Source organism: Argiope bruennichi, chromosome 10 (genome assembly GCF_947563725.1).
Source record: "Argiope bruennichi chromosome 10, qqArgBrue1.1, whole genome shotgun sequence".
NCBI lineage: Eukaryota > Metazoa > Arthropoda > Arachnida > Araneae > Araneidae > Argiope > Argiope bruennichi.
Window position 1 is genome coordinate 37211305 of NC_079160.1, and position 20924 is coordinate 37232228.

General features: G+C 28.9%; 1 protein-coding gene across 1 annotated transcript in view; it reads left to right on the top strand.

Annotated features, from left to right (window-relative positions):
- The first annotated feature begins 3713 nt into the window (after positions 1-3713).
- LOC129988539 (pancreatic lipase-related protein 2-like) overlaps positions 3714-20924 on the top strand; it is a 49261-nt gene continuing 32050 nt past the window's right edge. The window contains exon 1 of the mRNA XM_056096788.1: positions 3714-3829. The gene's annotated coding sequence lies outside the window, so the exon portion shown is untranslated. The remainder of the gene's footprint in view (positions 3830-20924) is intronic.

Consider the following 20924-nt stretch of genomic DNA (forward strand, 5'->3'; position numbering starts at 1 on the left):
GCAACGATAAATTAAAAATATAATTCATTTTTTTGAACTTAGCAATTTCTGAAAAATGTAGCATTAGCTATATTTGTAATTACTTTCCAAAGAACACTTCTTTAGCAAGAACAGGTTTTTAGTAAAGATAATAACTTGGTTTACAAATTGTATTCTTAACTTGTTACTTATAAAATTATATCTAATCCTTTTCTCCACCGTGTTATTGTATTACCATTAATCAATATTTAAATTTTTTTTTTCATTTTCATTTTTTTATTTTCTATGAAGATCCTTAAATACCATAAAAAATTTATTTCAGTTTACATTCAGGCATTATTGAAAGAGTTAAAACATCCAGAAACAAAATAATAATCTACAAATTGACATCGCAATAACATAAAAATATCACAAAAGCTTAAGAAAAGTTCTTATTAACATCCAATTATAATTACCGATTAGTTTCATAATGATGTAACAGGAGATGATAATGCAACGAGTTCGCGAATTATCACACTATGAATACAACATAAACACGAAAGTCTGCATTTCCATTATCAATCCATTATCATCCTTTATGTTATGTCAAACATACATAAAATGGGTGCTCATTTTTTTTTCTTTCTAGATAATTCTACGAAAACAGCGTGAAATGTTGCTGTTGGACAGCACGTAGCTAACCTGCAATTACTGATCTTGACCCAACCAATTTAAGTCTTATATCCCATCCTAATCCATTACTATCAAAGTATTTCTAAGAAATTCCATTTTTTCGCCAAAGAAGACGGATTTTTCTCAAAGAGCTTCCGTTTAATATCATATTCTCTGCGTTTTTCATAGCGTCATCCTTATGATGCATCGGGTTTTAAGTGCTGAAAAATGATGGATTTGCTCACGTAAATCCTCCCTTGAATCAAAATAAGATGAAATGGGAGCTTCTGTTACCCATCATTAGGGTAATAAGGAAGAACTTTTATGTGGTTGATTTTCTCGGGAGATATGTATGTTTCCACAGGTGCGGGATCTCAATTGTAGAAGAAAAGGTTGAAGATCGGAGACAGGGTTGCCATGTTGGCATTTTTAAGGCCAAATTCTGGAAAATGAGCATTTTTGAAAAAGTTAGGTATTACAAAATTTCCGTCTTGTATTATTTTTTGACTTTTATTTTGATTTCATGTCGAATTATTAAATTGGAAGATGTTATGCTACGGGGATTGCTCATAATTATCTATTTATGAAATTCAAATACATTATCCAATCCTCGACAAACTGCTCATAATTTAAATAATGCTTTCAATAATTGAATATTTTAATTTTATCAGCAATATTTTTCAAAATATTTATAATTTAAAATTTGAAGATGTCTATAGAATGCATAACCATGTTTCATTAATTTTGTTGGTTTGTAAAAAAAAAAAAAAAAATAATAATAATAATTCAGCCACCCATATGTTGAGCATGTGGTCTATATTAAGCATTTTATTAACAAATTGTAACTCCTTTTATGGAATATTATCTATCAAATCTCCTTGCATAACAAAAATTTTTTTCAAAGTGATTGGTCCGCATTTATACTGATTATTTAGACTACATGAATTCTTTATTCATTTCATAATTTATTGAATTTTAACCTGCAGAAAATTAATTAAATGAAGGGATGAAAGGTGAAAAGAAAATTAATATACTGAATATTTTGGTGTAATGTTTCTTGCCATGGAATTTTATTTTGCAGATTATTTTCAACATCATTTTGTTTATCCTAATTTATGTAAAGTATTGCCTAATCTCTAGTAACAGTAAAGACAAATGTGGGAGCTGTTGCTGTACAAGGTAGACCGGTTGCTCTAGAGAATCAAATTTGACACAAATATACTTTTAAAGATGCGAATGTGCACATCGAAGCAATTTGTTCTATATTTTGATTAGAATTTTAAACAGTTAATTGCGGAATTTAATGGAAATTCACATATCGGCTATCTCATTTGCTTTATAGATCTTCAAAATTTTTAAATATATTTAAGGCAAGTACATCAGTTCATTATGATTTGAAATTCAAAATGAATAATTGGCTTAGATTTATTTGGTGGAGCATAAACAATCTTATATCTAGTAGAATAGATCTTAATTTTATGGATCAGAGATTTTAAATATAAAAATACTAAAAAAGGGGGAAAAAAGGGCAAAATAACTTATTTAAAAAACAACGTAAGATAAACAAAAAAGTGAACTTGCCAAACAAATAGTATATCAACCAGTTATATATAACTGGCTATGCTATATATTATATAGGATAGTAGTGATGATGTCGTGTCCGCGTTACAACTGAAAGGGTTTGCAGTAGCTCCTGAGGGTAAAGACCTCTTAGCACTCAAGGACAGAAGTCTGACTTCGAGCTCATATGAAGATGAAACACACACATTCGCTTGCACAACCCCTTTTTACAGGGGGGGGGCACATTCACACACCTCACAGATAAAACACAGATGAAGAACAACCATGCCCGAACGAACCCAGGACGCCCAGATCACGAGGAACACGCGCTGCCCGTATGCCATGACGCCGGTATAGAATAGTAGTATATATAACTATATATAATATAGTTATATATACTATATATGATATAATAATATTTATAACATGCTATATATAATAGTTATATATAGCAGTTAATAGTATATTAACTGCGGAATTAATTTATTAGAAATCCCTCAAATCACCCCTTTTTAAAGCCAAGCAATAGCGCATATACACGTCGAGCGCAATACAAATTATAGCAAATTTTGCAAAAAATCATAAGAAAACGAATAAGATTTCATTTTTATTAGATAAAAAAATTACACATCGACAGCTCCAAAATAAAGTTTTAATTTGACGTGTACACACGTCGAACGCACTTAATTGGTTAATTTGTTTAAAATTCAAATAAATTCTGAAATTTTTCAGTAATTATTCGTTAAAAAAACTATTGCACAAAACTGATTTTTATAAAATTTTAAAATGAAAATTTTTTTTTTCAGTAACATAAATTTAATTGTTAGGGGATTTTTTTTTAACAATTTCTATAATTTCTTCAATAATTTTTTTTTCATAACTTTTAAGGAAAATTTTATTGTAGCATTGAAATTCAAACAGTTTTCTTTGTTTCATCAAATATTTAACCGAGTAATTTTTTTCTCTCTTTTTAGGTTGAAAAACTCTTCTTTACCAAGTTTAGCTTATTATTTATCCAGGAATCTGATAGTGAAATTACGTTATTGAAAAAACCAATGTCAAAAAGTATATTACAAGAAAAGTTTCGTTTTTAGGGCATTATGATAACATTGACCTCGACTCATTAGAAGTGTGGATACATTATAAACAACACAGATACAAGCTATTAAAATAACACAGCTTTAATGAATTCCACAATTGGATCCTTCAAATTTCCCTTGAAGAAATTATGAACATGTATTCATGCGAATTTTAATTGATTTTTAAACAAGAAATTTAATTGAGATTTCACTGAAATTAAATACAATCAATAATCTCTGCGAGCCACCTGGTCATCAAATGCGGCTAGTTTTTAACAAAAGAAGCTAAAGAATTATTTCTATGTTAAAAATTAATATTTCGATTGCTTTGGCTTTATTTTTCGAAAAATTTGGCAATATTTAGTCATTTTGAACTGGCAGTCCTGGGCGGAGACTGAGAAGGCGTTCGGTCATCTTTCCGCGGTTAACGAGTACTTAAACGCCCCAAAATCGATCAAGTGACTTCAGGTGGTAGGAGCACGTGGAAAGACGTTTGTTCAGGAAGTGTTGGAGGGGCGTCGAATGAATGATGGCCTGTTGCTTTTAATATTAGTGATGTGGTAATGTCTTTCTAAACCTACCTTTCCTCATCATTTTGCAATCGCTAAGAAATAAGCGAAGGTCGAATTTCCAAAATCCGAATTGATTGTAATCGGAAAAATAGTTATTTATAAAGTTTTTTTCTCAATGCTTCCTGAAATTTTTTATTTTGGGTAACAAAACTAATGAATTAATACTAATGTTAAAGTTAATACTTATACGAAAGTTAATACTAATGAATTATCGATAATTATTGAGCTCTTAGTTGTATCGATATTTGAATCTGATACTCTGATCTTTCTGATTATTATCAGTTATACGGTGGTGATAACATTATTTTAAAATCTTCAACATATAGTAAGTTCGAACATTTCATTAAAATTTTCTTTCTTCACAAAGAGAAGAGCTACGGTGGCCTGGTGGTAAGGTCTCGACTTCGGAACCTGAGGGTTTTAGGCTCGAGACCCGATTCCATCGAAGAATCGACGTATAAGCGGGCCTGGTGTCCGTTAAACCCGTTGGGGCCAAACGCCCTTTAGCTGGTGTGGCTTGGAAGAATGGAGAGGGGTTGCTAGTTCAGGTGCCTTCCACGGCAACTGACCGCGGTTCAAAATTATGGGGTCCGTCCCAAATAGCCTTAGACTGCTTGAAAACGGAATACCAATGTAACTAAATTCTTGGTAAAATACTTTATTATTTTATTTTATACACATGCCCCGTTTGATTAGCTGATTATCTTGGATTATTGATTAACTGATATTCAAACTTATTATAATAAAATTAGCTGATTATCTTGGATTATTGATTAATTGATATTCAAACTCTTAATTAGCTGATTATCTTGGATTATTGATTAATTGATACTCAAACTCTTAATTAGCTGATTATCTTGGATTATTGATTAACTGATACTCAAACTCTTAATTAGCTGCTTATTTTGGATGATTAGCTGATTATCTTGGATTATTGATTAACTGATACTTAAACTCTTGATTAGCTGATTATCTTGGATTATTAGTTCTGTTTAATTTCAATTAAATCTGTCAAGTATAATTTTTTCCCAGATTTTCTCAACAAAGTATATTTTAAATATTACATTATAATAAACTTTAGAAACACAAATTAATTAAACATTAGAACCACAAATTAGAATAACATATTGAAATTATGGATTTCATTGGAAGGTGGAATATCAAAATAATTAAATTATGATATAAATTTAAATAAATTGGTTAATTAAATACATTGGGGATTAAATATAAAAATTGCTCTCGAAATCTAAACTATTAAACGCTGTTTGGCTTAAAGCAATAGAAAATTGGCAGATCCCGCAATATTGTCATTTCAAAAGCAGTTTGTTAAATATATCCAATATATTTCCCGCAAAAAAACTTCATGAAATTTATTTTTGTATTACTTTTATGTTTTAAAATTTGGGATATATATAGAGTAAATATAATCATTAAAAAATTTCGAAAATTTTCGTGTGAAATTTGGAAACAAATGATTCTATTGATAGTAAAGGGAAGTTAATAAATTCTGAGAAAATAAATAACCCATATTTTAAACATTTTTACTTAATGCATTGGTTTTTACGTATTAAAATACTAAAACCCAATGTATTAAGTAAATGGATATATTTAATAAACTGCTTTAAAAGTAATTTTTATATCAAAACTAATACAGAATTCCTGAAGAAAAACTGGGAACGAAAAAAAAATTTACAAAGGATCAATTCTAAAACAAATTTGACAATTGCTGATATTTCTTTTTTAAATCACTTGCAAACCTATTGACTGAAATGATGAGATTTGGCATTTCTCATAGCAGTTTCCGTTACAAACTATAACTTTTTTTAGCCGCAAAAGACTCCTATAAAAAAGTTACTGGTGCATGTGTTACTGAAATCAATGAAAAACTGAGATAAAAAAATTTACAAAGGAGCAATTCTAAAAAAAAAATCGACAAATGTTATTGTAATTTAAAAAAATCGCTTCCAAACTTCTTAGCTGAAATAACGAGATTAGGCAATTCTCTTGGAATTTTTATTATAAAATATTATTCTTTTTTTAGCCATAAAAGAGAAATAGTTATTGGTGCATGTGTTACTGAAATCAATGAAAAATTGTGAGCGGGCAAATATCAATTCTAAAACAAATTCAATAAATGTTATTTACTTTTTTTAAAAAATCGTTTTCAAACTTTTTAGCTGAAATAACGAGGTTTGGCATTTCTCATACAATTTCCGTTGCTAACTATTTCTCTTTTTTTTAGTCTTAAAAGAGCCACATAAAAAAGTTTTTGGCGCACGTGTTACTGAAACCAATGAAAAACTGAGAGCGAAAAAAATTACAAAGGAACAAATCTAACTTAAATTCGGCAAATGCAATTGTAATTAAAAAAAAATCATTTCCAAACCTCTTAGCTGAAGTAACGAGATTCGGCATTTCTCATGGCAGTTTCCGTTACAAATTATTACACTTTTTTTTTCGTTACAAATTATTACACTTTTTTTTAGCCGCAAAAAGGCCACATAAAAAAAGTTACTGGCGCACGTGTTACTGAAATCAATGAAAAATAGACAGGATGAAGAAAAGTGACAATTCTTGGAGGATATTATTGCATCGTAAAGTGGCGCTTGCAGAATCGCACGTGCGTTGTGTGCTTTTTCGGCCCTCGGTTTTAATCAACAGACTTAAGAACGCTGTAGGGTTGCTAGAACAAACAGATGTCCATCAAGAGTGTCATCTTAGAGGATTTTCCATCATTAGTTTTCGCATTATTCTTTTCTTGCAAAGGTTTTAGGAAGGAAACGTGGCCGTTTGAATAGGATTAGGTCTGTCATACATTACATTTCGACCCCAATTGATATGGTAAAAAAAAAAAAAAAAATGTGATCATGAGGATTTACGATTTTTTTTTCTCATATAAGAAATATACTAAAAGAAATTTTAAAAACTTTAAAAAAATTCCACTTTGAGATTTTAACGAATTCAAACCTTTATTTAGAAAAACACATATTTTTTTGGAACTGCATATATCTGTGAATATGATAACTCACAAAAAAGGTCTAATTTAGATAAATGAAATTTGGTGTGTGGTCTTTAAACTAAACTTATAGATTTCCATCAAATTTAAAAAATGTATATATTCTTAAGCATTTTGTCTATGTGTCTGTTCATTCTATAAGTGAACAGATAACTATGAAAAGACAGAACTAGATCAAGTAAATATAACGCAAAAGTTAAACATCTAAAGTGCAAATCCTAAAATTTTTTTAACTAAATCTGTCAATGGGTTGATCATCTATTGGACTGTACATTCACTTGTATGTAATGGGAATAACTCAAAGCAGCGGATGACTTAGTTAAATGAATTTAGTATATGATAGTTACTAAAATTTTCTACGACAAATTTTGGCATCAGTTGGTTGTATTTCGTCGTGAATTTTAGTATATGATGGTTACTAAAATGATAGTTCCATGGCAAATTTTGGCTGTATTTTGTTATAATTTTTGGATATGATGGTTACTAAAATGATAGTTCCATGGCAAATTTTGGCTGTATTTTGTTATAATTTTAGTATATGATGGTTACTAAAATTACAGTTCCATGGCAATTTTTGGATTCTGATGGTTGGGAAAAGGGTGTTCAATATATATAACCGGTTTTCTTCACTATAAAGCCAAAAACGCATACAGCTTTGCCACAACCGTTCGTAACCTTGCCAAAGTCCGAAATTTATATGCGAGAGAGGAAGAATATCATCTCTGTTTCAAAATATACGAGAAGGTTTCAAAGAGACCACTCACTGTTAGTTTTTCATAAAATCGCAAATTAGCTACCTTTATTGGAACGGATATTATGGCATTTCGAATATGATGTAATGAAAAAATATAATTCATTTTTGTTGAATAATATTTTCAAAAATAGCAAACGAATCGTAAATTCATAACCTTAAATAAACCACCCTACAAACTTTCTTTTGCGTTTGAATTATGTAGTTCGTATACAATCAGACGGATATAAGTCTGAAAATGATTTTCTAAAATATGATCTAAATATGAAAATTCAATAAATTGTCTCAACGTAACCTATTCAGATCCGCCACTATGGCACACATATTTATCTGATTGACCAGACTGCCGAAGATAGCAGCACTAAAGGGAACTAAGGTTGAGTCCTAAGAGCCATCACCGGCCACGGTACAATCCTTCCCGTAGGTAGCCCATCCGTCTAGGTAGCCGACCCCCACCATTTCTGTATCCACCCGGGTGTCAAAAACTAACCACCATAACGAAGCTTCTTATCTTCATTTCTGAGATGCCCCAGATGATATTTTCTCTCGACGTATGTCCACAACCTTGAAAATAAACCACCATGATTTTTTTTTTTTTTTGCTTTTGAATTATCTGGTTTGTAAACAATCAGACAAATATAAATACTGTCATTATCAAAACGATTTTCTAGAACTCAAGGAGATCTAAAATACGAATATTCAAAATACTCTCATGATGCCTTTTTTTTTTTTTTTTGACGGATGCATTTTTTTTCTTTGTATAATTCACATACGAATTATACTCTTAGATATATCTTTAATTTTTATTATTTTAGATGAAATTTCAAGAATGAATAAATAACGGTGAAGGGAAAAGAAATTTTTTTCAGGCAATAGATATGTAACGGAATGATAAAATTAATCATTATAATATAAAATTGACTAAAATTTATTTTTTGTTAATGTAGCAATACAAAGATGAATTGATTGGGTAAAAATGGAATGCAACAATGAATAAATTTAAAATATATATTAAATCGATTAAAAAACTGCAAATTTACAAAAAAATTGTTATCGAGTGGTTTTATATGCCTCCTCAATGATATCGCTGAATAAATTTTAAATAAAATATTTTAAACCCATTAAAAATTGTAAATTCTCCAAACAATTGAAAAATAATAATTAAAAATCTGACAGTTAATGTAAAGAAATGGCACTGAATGAGTTTGAAATAAAAAATATTAACTTATTACATTCGGATGTCTCGTCCATTTAAGACGGCGCATCATTTTGACGTTTTATTTATTTATTTTTTTTAAATACTGATTGCTCAAAATACCTACACATGTTGACTAATTTTTCGAGCAAATTGAACTTAAAACAGTTATGTATAATTTATAGGAGCAATAATTAAGACCTTGTATGAGATGAATAATTATGTAACAAATTATTTTTTTGAATGCAAAGGGTTAAAGTTATTCAAAAATTATGAGCCCTCAAAGAATCTGTTATTTAGAAAATTCTAACAGCCCTTTCAAACCAGTAAGAGTAGTCACTCCAAATTTTTTTTGCATACTCTATTATAAATTTGTCATGACAGAGAATTCTTATATGGCATTGGCTTACAATAGTTACGAAATATTAACTTTTGGCATGAATTTCGCAATTTTACTGAATCTATCGTATCAACCTTGGCGATTAAGCAGTGGTATGGAACAAAAATTTAATACAAAACTGCACTTGTTGTCACAAAATCCCAAACTAAATTTCTTATATTTAGTATGGGATTTTCCATTTCTGAGTTATAGCATTTATATGTTTATATAAGTACTGACCGACAGATAGTCAATCCATAGTTGGATTCAGCGCCAAATTTAACGGTGTCTACACTATAGATGTTAAATCTGTATATTGAATTCTATTTATCTATCTCTCTTCGTTTTGTAATAATCGGGTCGACGTATATTTGAACTGCCGGACGGACTTCCTTTGAACATATTTTACTCAAAATTTGATAGAAATTTGCAAATTTGGTGTAAAGACTGTACCAAATTTCAACCATCTGGATCAATGCATTTTTGAGTTATCTTTATCACAAACAGACGGACATTTTCCGAAATTGTATTTTTTGAACACTGGGAAATCTAAAAGGCGGAGATTCAAAATCTCGAGTTCAAATTTTTAACGATTACTATATATTATCTATACTTCGTATGCGATAAAGTAAAAAAAAAAGCGATAAATTCGCCAACTTGTAGCCAAATCAGAGCGTGTGAAAGAATCCACAGATTAAACAAGAAAATTTGGCGATAACGAGTACCAAATGTAATGTAAATGACACTTGTTTCAGCATCTGACATAAGCAGCTGTGTCAGAAACCTTCCTTTTAAAAGAAGTGCTATTAATATTTTTTCACCTCAGAAAGCTCTATCTCAAAGATCACCGCCAAGTAGCACTTTAAAAATCCGCAAATTAGCATATAAAATTACACTGTTTATCTTATTTGTATCAAAGTCGAGCGCAGACACCCAAACGTGCAACATTAATGTTTTTGCTGACAAAGATCACATTGACGAGAGAAATGATGAATTGCCCTTTTCCCAGAGAAGTGTGTCTAGACACTCAGAGATTACACGGGATATTTATCACGAAGCATTTGTCATCGAAATTGAGAATGACAGCTTTCGAAAACTGTATCATTTTCATCATAAGCGGTTTGTTGTATGATGTCTGCCTACGTGAAAATGACAAATTCGGAGAAATTTTTCAAGTTTTTCTTATATTATTTTATGCGCGATTACACAAAGACAAAAAGTAATGTGATCGTCAAAAAAATTTGACTTAAAGATTTCCATGAATTTCTATGTTTCAGATCTCCGTAAAACCGAAAAACATATTATGGGAATAATGTTTGTCTATGAACTTAATAACTGGAAAAAAAAAATGAAATCTACGATCGCAAATTTCAAGTTATCATGTGAAAACATTATTATTTTTTAAGTCATTATTTGTCTTGATTAATTCAAGTCATTAAACAGTTTAAACCGGTTTGAAACAATCACGAGACTTTTCTATCGGTCTCTCTCTCTCTCTCTCTTTATATATAGATATATAATAATAATAATAATTTTTTAAAACTTTCATTTTCAATTTTTCTAGCTGGCAAACAAAGTTTTGGTGCTCGACCAATTTTGAGATGAAATAACAGCTATGATGTCTTAGTTCTACGTCAATTTTTTAAAAATGCATCTGCTGGCAAAGAAGCATACATAATAATAATGCCATACTGGTTTGTTTGTTTCTTATGGCACTTGCCACTGACAAGCCCACTGTTACGAAGACAGCGATTTAAGCCTGAGGGGGAACGTCTCTTATTTTTTATAGCAGCGCCAACTAGGGCCAAGAGTACGACTTTGCCACTCACGCATCATTCATTCGCTTGCACAACCCCTTTTTACAGGAGGGCACATTCACACATCTCACAGATAGAACAACAGAAGAACAACCATGCCCAAACCGGGACTCGAACCCGGGACGCCCAGATCACGGGGAAGACGCGCTACCCCTACGCCGGAGGACGCCGGCGCAATACTGGTAAAAGCAGGTAAAAAAATATATGCGATTAAAAGATGATGATGAAAATTGCCATTTATGCTTTATTCATTGTCTATGCGATTTCAAGTTTCAAAACCCCCTAACCAAAACAACATCATGTTCTCACATGATAATAAAGCAAAAACAAGCGAGGAGCTAGAGGCATGAGATTTAATATATGGTCTTTACATCAAATTTGCAATTTTTCTATTAAATTTTAACCCATTAACTGCCAATTTTTTTCTGAAATTTTTGGCATTAAAAGTTATATATATATATATATATATATATATATATATATATATATATATATATATATATATATATATATATATATATCTTCCACGTCCCTTTTTTTCCTTTCATTTTTTTCTTTTGTACTTTTTTTTTTAATACTAATCATTTTCCCTTATCGTATTTACTGGTTTCATTTCTTACTAATTACGCCACTATGTTTTTTTTTTCATTGCTTTTGGGCCGCTGTCGCCTGGTGATAAGGTCTCGGCTCGTGAGCCGTAGAGTTTCAAATTCGAGACCCGATTCCACCGAAGATCCGTTGTGTAAAAGGGTCTGTTGCACATTAAATCCGTCAGGGCCAAACGTCCTCCCGCTGGTGTGGTGTGGTGTGGACAGGGGATAGCCAGCTCAGGTGTCATCCTCGTCTTCTGACCGTGGTTCAAAATTACTAGGTCCATCCCAAAATAGCCCTTGTATTGCTTTACAACGGGACGTTGATGTAACTAAACTAAACTTTTCCATTGCTTTTTTATCTGGTGAATTAATTAGAAATGTATATTTTTATTATTATTAAATGAACTTTTGTTAGACTCCTTTCAAGGTGAATCTTTAGAGTGGGATCTGATGTTCGAGGACACATTGCCTTCTTTATTTGGTAATCTTTATCTTCTTCTCTATCTGGTAAGCTCAGTTAAGAAGGGATATTTTTTACAATTATTATTAAATTCACCTTTTTTAGATTCTTTCCAACTTGAATCCTTAGGATTGGATCTGATTTTTGAGGATGCATGTTAATATTTAGAAAATAATACCAAGCTGTTTGAATCAAACCAAATTAAAATAAATCTCGCAATTTATAATATTTTTTACTTGTCCCATTCTGTAGTTGCAGACATTTTTGCTGACAAATAAACAAATTATTGCGAGTAGAGAAAAATAAATAAGCAAAAATATTTTTTGAAAAAATTAACTAACTTATCTTAGATTAAATTTTACGAAATATTTTGTTTCTATTAATTAGACGAAATGTAAAATATGTTCACAACTTTTTACTACCGCTTTCAGTTGAGTACTAACTGCAGTGGTGTAAAAGAACCGATAATAAAATCATAAATAGTGGTCTGATTAAAAGTTTTACAAACTTCTGTTTTAAACGCTTGTTACAACTTTTTCTCGCTCCGCTACTCATTGGAAACATACGGAATAAATTTAAAAAAAATAGAGCAATGAGGGGAGATTGGTTTATATTTTACTTAATATTTCGATATATAGTTACCAAGCTAATTCATAAAAAAATTGAAGGAACTGAACTCTTAATGGTTTTCTCACCATTCATTTCTTAAAAATATTTTTTCATGCAAGAAAATTTATGTCTTTTCATAATGAATCATGCAGCTTTATCATTTTTGATCTATCGAAAAATTCTTTTCTTATTAAATCTCTGAAGTTTAAACTCCCGTTCTATAAAAACTTCCAAATAAAATGCACCGCAAGAATAGCAGCCACGCTTATAGAAAATACAAAAGAATACCTGCATAATATAAGGCTATATATTTCCCAGTCACGACAAATGCAACATTAGCTATTCATCGCAAGCAGTAAAAATACACATAAATGTGAATAGCGAAAGATGTATAACTATCATAAAAAGCTACCCTTTCTAACCTCAAAATGTAGCTTAAAAAACTTAACGCTACATTAACCCTTCAAACCCAAAGACGCGTCCCCCATGAAAGTATCTTTCAATTTTTGACAAGCACAGAGGGCAGCGACAGCTTTGAAGTTATTATGGGTCCAAGGGGGAGTAATTCTTGAATTTATGGGGTAATGTGACTGAGGGGTTAAAAGGAGTAGGACATTTTTTTTATTCCTTTTGTCAAGAATGAAATATGCATACAATAATGCTTTTTCTTCTGACGTTGTAAAGATATGCCATTGATTCTGGTCAGGTATTGTGAACGATCGCTCACGATGTGAAAGTTTACTATTTGGGGAAATAAAAGCATTCATATTCCTGAATGTTAATAAATAAACATAGGCAAGGCATTTTGGACTAAAATTTAATTATCTTATTTAATTCCTAGTTGTCGGTTGATCGCCAAAAATACTGGTTATAATTTCATTTAAATTGTTTAGATTTAACTTCTTCACCCTGATTAAATTTTAGTCCATGGCTACACAGCACTATTAAAAATGTAAATGCCTCGTTCAACTTTCTTCTAATTTTTGTGATATTGTTAGTTTACTTTTTTATTCGTTTTGTGAACTTCCCTTATTTAAACAAAATCCTTTTCCTTTAATTTTCAACAATAAAGGAAAATTAATCGATTAAATATTTGATGAAACAATGAAAATGGTTTCGATTTCAAGGTAATAACGTAATCTATTGATGAAAATTAGGCAAAAATAAATAAATGAATTGACATTTAAAAAAATTGACAAAGTTTAAAAAAATTCTGCACGATTATTAAATTAATGCCATTAAACAAACTTTTTTTTTTAAATATTGAAAAGGTATAGAGCTTATTTTTGTGCAATAATATTTTCTGAAATTATAGCGGAAAACCTAAAATTCAATTAATTAATTAGTTATTATTTCGTGTATATATATTTCTACTCATAATATATATAGATTAGTAGAGAAAATTTGTTATTATTAGTAGAAATAAATACTAAATTCGACAAATCTTTGTGAAGGGGAGATAGCGATGCATGAGGCTTTATTTAGGAAAAAAAAAGTTACATTAATATTAGTTCTTAAGTTTCAAACGAAATTTCATAATATAAATAATTTGAATTTGATATACATAACTACAACATAATTCCCCAAAGATGCAGTTTCATGCAATATTCTTTTTTTTATGAATATATCTTTATCATGTAGCCTACATATGTTTTAGTTGATAAATGCATAAATATTTAAAATCTGCAAACCTTTTCTGAATTATCATTACTTCATTTTCATTCATTACTTTTATTTTAAATATTATTTTAATTTTGAAACAATATTTCTTAAATATAACAATCATTTTAATGAAATGTTTAATTAAATGTAATAATGCAATGTTTTTGAATAATTCAAATATGGTTATTTAATATTTGTAAAAGACAGGTTTATAAATTTCAGTGAATTTTGTCTTCGAATTGGATAGTATTCAATATCCTTCTTTTGCTTATGGTTTCGCATTCTTTCGCATGCTCATTATATTAATGTTAAACGAAATATTAATTATATAATTAGTAATGAGATAAATGCAATTATTAAAACTTTTTAATTCATTGATTAAATTAGCATAAACTACGAAATACCAGGAATTCGAATTAATATATGTCGATTAATCCTAAGGGTATTAAAGGATATGTATGATTGTCGATACTGCTTCGTTCCGTGGTGGCGGGGTGGTCGGCTGTACATGCATAAATAATTAAAATCTACAAACCTTTTCTGAGTTAACATTACTTCATTTTCATTCATTACTTTTATTTTAAATATTATTTTAATTTTGAAGCAATATTTTTCTAATATAACAATCATTTTATTGAAATATTTAATTAACTGTAATAATGCAATGTTTTTGAATAATTCAAATATGGTTATTTAATATTTGTAAAAGACAGGTTTATAAATTTCAGTGAATTTTGTCTTCGAATTGGATAGTATTCAATATCCTTCTATTGCATATGGTTTCGCATTCTTTCGCATGCTCATTATATTAATGTTAAACGAAATATTAATTATATACTTAGTAATGAGATAAATGCAATTATTAAAACTTTTTAATTCATTGATTAAATTAACATAAACTACGAAATATCAGGAATTGAAATGAATATATAAGTCGATAAATTCTAAGGGCATTAAAGGACATTTGACAAAATGGAAATGTTTGTTAAATTCTTTTAGTTATATGTATGATTGTCGATACTGCTTCGTTTAGAGGTGGCGGGGTGGTCGGCTGTACACAAGTCATACACTTAATGTCCATGTACATAATTTCAACTACGATGAAATAATTTTTGTTTTTAAATGTCAAAGCGAAATGTAATAATTTTTTAACTCTATTTCGCTTACACTTATAAAAATATCATTTGCCTGTTTAGTTTCTGGCATCGAGGAGTCATTTTACTAAATATCTGGAAACTATTTTTTATTTTTAAATTTTATCTTTGTAAATATTGATTTTTTAAATCAATTTTTCCTTCATTTCCTAGTATTCTAGTTTATGAAGCTCTGAACACTTGCATATTCTTGATAACAATACTCTACATTAAGATTTTAATTTTTAATTTAGTTATATTTTAATATATTAGTGATATTCTGGGAATTTGAAAAAAAAAATGATTTCAGGATACCATGATGATTATAATGATGAATTATAATTTAGAAACTAACAAAATGGAAAATAATTCAAATAAAAAAAATTTGCTTTTTAACAAAGTATTAAAATGTGTTGTTTTCAAAAAATATGTTTATTTCAACTTTCACTGTTAAGTAATTATAAAAATTAAACTTGGCTCTGTTTTAATTTCATGCGCCAAGAAATATGCAGTGGCGTAACTAATTAGCATGCCTTCTCCCCTGAAATATTTAGGGTTGGGATCTTAGAAATTTAAATAAACCACTCTTATAAATTATAAGATTTTCCGTGTTCAGAATCTTTTTACGATCACACAAGCACCTTATTAATAAAAACTAATATAGTATGCCTTCTGTTATCTGTGTGTTCAGAATTCAAAACCTAGGTTCTGCGTCTGTATGTTTAATTGATTAATTTTTTTTTTGTAAAATATTTGCTCACAAACTTATGGATGCCAGAATAAACTGTTTATTGAGTCATCATTTTACTGATAGGCCTTTTAATATTAGTAAAAAAATTCTCACTATTAATTTAGTATTAATTTCTACCTATTTTCAAACATTATTTATGTTCTTAAGGAAAATTCATTGACATGCTACGTAGTTCCGTGGATAATTAAGTATATTTTTAAGACGAGTGAGAATACTTTTTAGTATTGTTAGTTAATTTAAAGGATGCAATTTAGAAAAAGTAAGGAAATAATTCAACATTTTTTTTAAATATTTTTATTTAACATTTGATTTTTTTGTGATTTGTAATATTTTACACTATTGATTAAATTGATTAATTCCAACTTTTGTTTCAGCAAAAATGCCAATTATTTTAAAAAAATCATATGTCCAAGTTAAAGGATATTCAAAATGACAGTATTAATAGATTAATCCATTTGTTATTACTGGATTTTAATACTGGAGTAGGATTGTTGATTGTAAATACTGGAGTAGGATTTTGATTAATTTTAATTTTAAAAAAGGGACATTTGTTATTAGTGGCGACAGGAATAATTAAAAATAATATCAAAAAAGCATACTTCAAGAAAACTAGATTACATAAAACTATTTTTTTATAATTATTAAATCTCCAAATTACCAAAAAAGACAAGTCAAGATGATTTTTTAAAAAAATTTGTGTCTAAAAGTAGGCGGAAAACTAACTTATTTTCATCAATGAAACAGAAATACCTTTTTGATGAAAATTTGCAAATGTTGTAGCCTCTTAAAAAGTTTTGCCTAATTTAAATTTTGTAAGTTGACAAAGTGCTTTTAAAATCTTGGTTCGGAGCCTCTTAAAAATATAGGCTCCTGATGTCTTGCTAACCTGTCTATCACTAAAATATTCAAAAAATATTCTTAAAATATCTTACTTAAATATTATAAATTAAATAATATTAAAATTATTATGAATTAAATGTTATTAAAATATCTGAATTTTTTTCTATATGTCTCTAGTTACATAACTGGATATAAGTGCAAAACTATCAACCGCATCCCTTCAAAAAATTTAAAAATATTGAGATTAAAAGAAAATGAAAATTCAGAAAACGATTAAGAATATTCTGCTTTTTAAATGTCCTTAAATGAATTTACATTTTTTTGCTCTCTAATATTTGTTACTTTTTCTAATTTCTTCCTTTTTTTTTTCGAAATATTTTCTGTATGCCTTGTAGAAGCAAATTTTAGTCAATACTCATAAATATATTCAAAGAATAACATTAGAATAAGAGAGTTGTATTTTTTAAAAAATCGTTCATTAATGCACAAGCGAAATAATTACACATTTGAACCATATCATTTCACTTTTAAAAATTAAATTTATCCGATTATTTTGTCATTTTTGATAGAAATCCTCAGATTGATTGTAAGCAATCACCTGGCTCTCTTTCAACTGTCACTTATATCATCCCAATACAGGGATCATAAATATTATTGACTCTTGACCAATAAATCATTTCCTATAACAAAGCATAAATAATTCATTTATTTATTTGTAAGAGTCACATTTGAAATTCAAATCCAGATTACAATCACATTTTCCCCAACACACGCTTGGCGCTATTTTGACTATTAACAAAAGAATTCTTTCATTCCCGTTCGCAAAGCGTTAAATATTCTTTTCAGTTAGGCTTAAGTCATCTGTGGAGAAAGGGTTAAAAAGAGACCTCAAAGGGTTATGTCAAAGTGGCCAACATGTCGTGTTATTGGTGTTATTGATCGTTTAAAAATATTATTCCAAAATAGGCGGATTTTGAAAAGGTGGAGGCGTTTACCAGAACGTTTTATTGTTGGGAGTTCGAACGCAAAAGGGACGATGCGTGTTTGTGTTGGGCCACATTTTTGGAGGGAATGTTTATTCTGCTGTTGATCACAAAGGATTTGTCACGGAATTGCTGAAGTGGAAAATATCGTTTGATGATTTTAGTTGAGATAGGTACGTGAGAAAGGGTTATGCCAGGGAGATTTCAGCCGAGACATACAATCCAGATGGATTTAGGAACGTTTTTTGTTTGTGTTCAAAGAAAAGCTCGGGCTGCCGTCGAGTGAAGTTTTCGTATTTGCAGTGCAAAAAGATATTATTGATAATGATCTCCTCCAGTAAAAATTATTTCTATTTGTCCGTGAATCAATATGGAAAACTCTAAAGAAATGGTACTAAAAGATGAATTTTAACTGAATCTTTTAAAATTCATTTCATAATAAATTTTCTTATTTAGTGTCAAGGCGAAAGGATAAATATAATGTAAATATAAATGTATTGTAAAATTTTTACTTTTATCATTATATTTTTTAACAATATAATTTCAAAAATAGAGTTTCCTTTTTGACAAAAAAATTATAGCAAACGATTATAATAATTTTCAGTCATTGGGTATATGAAAACGGAATGGCACTTTGAAGTAAAATGAAACGTTATTTTTATTTCCCTTTTATTCGCTTCAATATGGATTTAATTAGCCCTGAATCATTGAATTTTAATGAGTTCTGTCAACAAAATCAATTACACCATTAATGAATTTACATTTTCAAGAAGCAGAAGAATAGTGGTGTGAAGACGTCTTATACAGTTAAAAAAAGTAAGGAAAATCGAGGTAAACACTTCAGAAATGGACATTATAAATAGAATATTTCCTGAGTGTAAAGGAATTTATTCCGTGTACTTTTCTTTAATAAATATCCAATAAAATTAATTGTTGCCATTATACTGCGTAGTAATTCTTCTTATCTATTGGCTAGAAAAACTGTAATTAAATAATTGTGTATTATTTATTCTTTAAATTTGGCTATTTTACACAGTACGGGCATGAAATTACTAAAATGTGATGAATATTTTTTATCCGTATAAAATATTTAAATTTTAATATTAGTATTGCATTTATAATAATAAAGCACATTTATTCTATATGGAAAAGAAAACAACTCTTTCTACTGAAATATCGAAAACTGGTTATCTGTCTTATTCTTATGCTTTCTAATTGTCTTCAAGTTCATAAAAAATATCGAATGATCATCTTCTTAACAGATTACACTTTGATTATTCAGAGCCTTAGTGATTGGTTAGGATGTCCTTTTACTTATAATTTTTCCTGCTCGCAAACTGCTTGGCGTATTATAAATGGCAGGAATCATAAAATATCAGAAATGTAAACTAAGAGATTTTAATATATTGCGAACATTTGAACGCTGATCAAAGCATGTAATAAATGGCGGGAAAACTTCAAAACAGATCACGAAAGCAGATGAATATTGAATTATCAACATCATCATTATTGTTATTAATATTGCTGATTTTTTTTCAAGCAATAATTCTTTTATTAATTGAATGAGATTCGATGTGGCAGTAACAGAAGATACGCATCCACCTCATACAGTGAAACAACAAATTTAAAAGAACATTTAAATTCAGAAAAACTTAAGGAACAATAATGAATAAGAATAAGTAAATTAAAAAAAAAGTCAGTAAAGAAGAGAAGTCTAAGAAGAAAAGCTTTTTCTAATTAAAAAACTATTGGCATAGCAATAATGCAATCAGAAATTACTACGGCCAATGCGATTAATCAGCTATTAATGTATACAATCGTCCCCTGCCGTTTGTAATGTTGGTCGGTTTTGAAAATATCATTATAGGATTAATAATAAATCTCAACTTTTGTTTTGCGTTTAGTAACTGAGACAGTTTTTTTTTAATATTTAAATTGACTGATTTATTGATGTGAGAATAAAGCTAATTATGAAGAAAATTAGTTATAGTGTCGTAAATTTTGCATTCTATTTATATTTTTTATGATGGATTGTAACAAAAGTTAATGAGCTGAGATCTGCAACTTTTATTATTGTTTTATTTTTATAATGTATATCTTCTTCCAGTATTTTTTTGTTTTGTTTTGCACTTGGTCTTACATTTTTTTTGTTAGTGAATCGTTACTTATTTCAATCCAATTTTTATGAGCAGACTTGCTTTTAAAGTTTAAAACAAAACTTTTAATGTTACTATGTTACTATATATTTATATCTAAAGTAATATATCTATAATTAGTTATAATTAACTTTCAAAGCTTATACATGATATATAGCAGGAAAATATTCATATAATTCGAATTTTCAAATATTTTTTTTATGAATAATAGCCGTGAAAACCTGATTAATTAAAGTTTATTATTGATAGTAATAAAATTTATTACTTTAATGGTAATATACACACAAATTGGTTGAACAATCATATAAAAGTGAAGGAAAAAAGGAGTTAAAACTCAGAATTTTCATTTATGGCGTTATATTATTCAATTTCTACTATTAGCTCACACTCTCTCTCTATATATCTTGTTCAAATTTTCAATCGTTAATAAAATACTTTTTAATCATCAAGTTCAAATACATTTTTTTAAACTTGTAGTGGATGGCACTTGATGTTAATACAGTTTTTTCAAATATTAATTAATTAATTAAATTTGTCCAGTAATTTCTATTTGGTCACCAAAGTCACCAAATCCGTCTTCATGTTGCCAAATGGACGCCAAGTTTGCCACTAAGTGCTATTTTGCCACTTAATATTGTAATTCTTCCATATGTATATACATATTTATATTAATTGTAATTATTTAATAAAAAGTATCTAAAATAAAATTTTTTTTGTTGACCTAAGTAGGAATTGACT